Source organism: Tursiops truncatus, chromosome 12 (genome assembly GCF_011762595.2).
Source record: "Tursiops truncatus isolate mTurTru1 chromosome 12, mTurTru1.mat.Y, whole genome shotgun sequence".
NCBI classification, from domain to species: Eukaryota; Metazoa; Chordata; class Mammalia; order Artiodactyla; family Delphinidae; genus Tursiops; species Tursiops truncatus.
In genome coordinates this window covers 63,211,354-63,215,634 of record NC_047045.1, presented here as the reverse complement: position 1 = coordinate 63,215,634, position 4,281 = coordinate 63,211,354, and positions in this window count along the sequence as shown.

The following is a 4,281-nucleotide window of genomic DNA, read 5'->3' as shown; positions in this document are numbered from 1 at the left end:
TTTTGGTATTCATTTATTCAGGGTTAACTAGAATATTTTTTATTCATTTGCTTGTTTCCATCCATTAATGTTACAGAATCATTTTCTAATTATTCATCTCTGATCTTTAAAATAGTCCTAAAAATAGCCTAGTCTTTAAAAATGGTCCTTTTATATCTGTATCTTAATATTTAGCAATCAGTGTGCAGAACACACAAGCTGTGTGTCCCAAGCTGTTTGGGGGGAGAAGCAGAGATTTAGCTGTAGAGGGTGTAGCGTGGGGAGTCTCTAGCATAAAGATGGTGGTCAAAACCACAGGAGTGGGTGAGGAAGAGCTAAGTAGCATGTGGCGTGAAGAGAGAATCCCCAACCAGAGGCAAACCAAGCGTTTATATACCACAGAAAAGTTCTTGGGAATTACTAAGAGGATAGGAATTTTAAGACTCAAAAGTGAATTAACTGACTAAAAAAAAATGTTAAATACAAATTACGTGAGTAAATTAAGCCATGGAAAAAATATTTCTCCTCATTTAAAAGTGCAAATGGAAACGCGTTGCTGGTTTATTACTGGGAAAAAGGTACTAGTATACTCATTTGGGGTATACTCATAAGCAATGTCTTATGAATTGCTTTTTAAACTGGTATAGGAGTACACATAACATCCCATAAAAATCCATATCCTTTACAGAATCTAATCTCTATTGTAGGAAAATTATAAGAAGTAAATTTTTAAGGCAAATGAAAACTGTAGACATTAGAATGGGAAAAAGCAAAAATATGAAAATAATGGATATAGCCAAGGATAAGGTGATAGTTACCACTCTTCATAAGGAAGGTGATAGGTATTACCACCAAATGTAAACAGAGTACCTGTTCTTTTTACCCTAGCTAATTCTGATAATCTTTTTCATTTCTCCCAGTCTTTATAGAAAAAATAGTGCCTTCATTTACATTTCTTTCATAATTAGTAAAGTTGGGCATATTTTATATATTAGGTATTTATACTTCTGTGATGACTAAAGTTGTCCTTTGTCCATTTCTTTCTGGGCTGTGTACATCTTTTTTATTGACTGTATCCTTTGTCTGCCATGAGTTACACATTTATAATTTCTTGCCTTTCACCCAAGTCTTACTACGTAGATGTTTAAAACGTTTATAAAGTCAAATTCATTTTTCCTTTCATTCTTAAGAAAACTCCCTTTCCCAAGAAGATAAAAATTTTCACCCATGTTCTCTTCTACTATTCGGGATCTGCCTCTCTTGTCACATTCTTCCCTATGTGTCTCTGTGTCCAAGTCTCTCTTTATAAAAACACTAACCATTGGATTACGGCCCACTCTAATCCAGTAAAACCTCATTTTAATTTGATTAGATCTGCAAATAGGTTATTTCCACATAAGATCACAATCATAATTACGAAGGGTTATGACTTAACATATCTTTTTAGGACACACAATTCAACTCATCATCTATTTTCCCCTTATAAATTACTCAGTTGTCCCAACGCTACTTATTAAAACATCCAACTTTTCTGTGCTGATTTCAGATGTCAGATTTGTCATGTGCTGATCCTCAGTATTCCCGGGACTGTTCATTGTTTTGTCTTGTATCCATACCACACTGTTTTAATTCTTACAGCTTTGTACTGGGGTTGTTTTACCTTGTGAGCCCCTCCTTAATACTTTGGGTCAGTGTTCACTGCTCATGTTTCTCGCAAATGATTGTTCTTTCAGGTGAGTGGTAGAAATTTTTCCCAAGTTTCCCCCAAAATTTGGAGGTCCTTTTGGGATTTTTATTAACCTGCATTGACTTTGTACAATGTTTAGGAATAACTAGCACTTTCCAAATTTGATGTTCTGCAAGAATGGAGTATTGAATATAGTATTTCTTTATTCAAGTCTTATATCCCTCATTAGAGTTTTATGCTTCCTACAGGTGTATGGCATTTCTTACATTTAGTCCTTGATATTTTGTGTTGCTGATGGCAATATAATCTTGCATTATGACTTCGAAATGACTGTATGTAAGAAAACTATTGTTACAGATTGTTTTTCATCCAGCTAACATCTAAACTTTTCTTTTAATGAAGTTTCAGTTGATTGTCTGGTTTTCCCAGAATACAACTGTGTCGTCTATAAATAAGAATCATCTTGCCTTCTTGTTGCCAATAATGTACTTTGTATTTTATTCCCTTGTCTTCAAACTTTGATAAATTGGAATAGTCTGTTTCTCTAGAGCAACATACCTACTAAATTGGTCAAAAGCTGGTGACTGTGGGTAAATCACTTAGCCTCATGGGAGTTGGATTAAATTCTCTCTACCTTTGGCTCTAAGAATCAGTGTTTCCATTTACATTAACCAATAAGGGGATCCTCTTCCTGACACAGTTCTGATTCTTAAACTAATTTTTCCCCTAAATTACTACTGCTTTCCAAAAACTCGTGCCATTGCATCATCATTTCATGCCAAGTTAAATTGTCTAAGATTACTGCCTGTGTCACCTTTAGGATACTGGATTTTATGCCTAAGAAGAGTATAAATGGATGACTTAAATCATAAATCCCAGCTTCGTTTGTTCGGTGACTAGTTTATGAGGTGCAGGACTTACTCTACATTCTCCCCTTCTATGCTTCCACATTCTCCCCTTCTATGCCTCTATATTCTGGAGCTTGGACTCTTTTGGTCACTAGAGTTACCAGCTGGGAATGAATGAACAAACAAAAACACATGTATAATTATTGAACTGTTTTCAAAAATACCCACCTCGTCTCATCTTTACAACACCCCGTGAGGAGGAATTGCTGTCCGCATTTAAGGTGAGATTAAGAGACTTACCCAGTAAGTGGCGGAATGGGGATTCTGCTTCCAGTGCTTTCTCCAGTAGATCTCAGCTGCCGGCTGGTGGTTATGGCATAAATGTGTGGAATTATAGTCAGATGCTAAGAAAAGCTAGACAATTTGCAAAACTAACAAACAAAAAAACAGCTCTTTTTTTTAATGGATTTGTACCTGCTATTTTTTTTGTTTAGATACCATTCGTATGCAAATGGGCATAAATCTTTTTTTTAAATTCATTAATTAACTTATTTAATTTTTGGCAGCGTTGGGTCTTCGTTGCTGTGCGCAGGCCTTCTCTAGTTGCGGCGAGCAGGGGCCACTCTTTGTTGCTGTGCGCGGGCTTCTCATTGCGGTGGCTTCTCTTGTTGCTGAGCAACGGCTCTAGGCGTGCGGGCTTCAGTAGTTGTGGCACGCAGGCTCAGTAGTTGTGGCCCACAGGTTTAGCTGCTCGACCAGGGATTGAACCCATGTCCCCTGCATTGGCAGGAGGATTCTTAACCACTGCACCACCAGGGAAGTCCAAAATCATCTCTTCGGTTTTTTAAGAGTACCAATCTTCACGTTCCATAACAGGGTGCTAAACTCAGTGAACTGATTTTACCTCAACAGTTCCACCTGTGTTATGCCATCTATAGAACTGTTCTTTTCCATCATTTCCAGTGTTGTCGTGCAGGGCTGCATGGAACCAGATATGACTCTCTCCAGATCTGTAGGGATCCTCTGTTCCACATAGCAGGATTCCCACTTGACTCCTGCTGAATGTTTGGGAAACATTACTACAGCTGTCCCCACACACCCAGCCTGCAGGTAGGACTCATGTTTATCAAGTCTCTGTTATAAGCAGATGTTTGGCAAATTTCTCTTACTGATCCCCTAGAGACCTGGTGAGGCGAGTATTACACATTTTTTTCCAAGTGAGGAAACTGGGGCACAGGAAAGCTAAAGTTGTTAGGTAAACTAGAAATCACAGAGATATGCCTTGGGAATATAATAGGAACTCAGAATGTAAATGAAATTTTGAGGACAGCAGGGCTGAGGCCTTGTGCAGCTAGGGCATGGGGACAGGTGCAGCTCAGAGGCTAAGTCAGCCAAGCGCTGGGATATGGGAGACAGGAGCCCAGCATGACCTTGAGCAGGTCCCTCTGCGGGAGTCTGTCGGGCTGAGGGAAGGACACATCCCTTCCCCCAGGGATTGGGGGAAGGCAGACGGCCTCTGCAGTTATGAAGGTGGAGTCCCTATTTTGGGGAATATGGGATGTTTAAAAGAGTCCAGAGACCCCAGTAATCAAAACTTAGTCAGTGTTCTGGGTTTGTCTGGGCACTTGGGGGAGGGGGATAAAAATGGCATCCTATAGGACTTTGAGCACCAGGATGGGGACCCTGCTGCAAATGAATGAATCTTAGAGAAATGAATTTCAGACTCAAACTCGAGTTTCACTTATCTCCGAAGTCCAGGCTTTATCC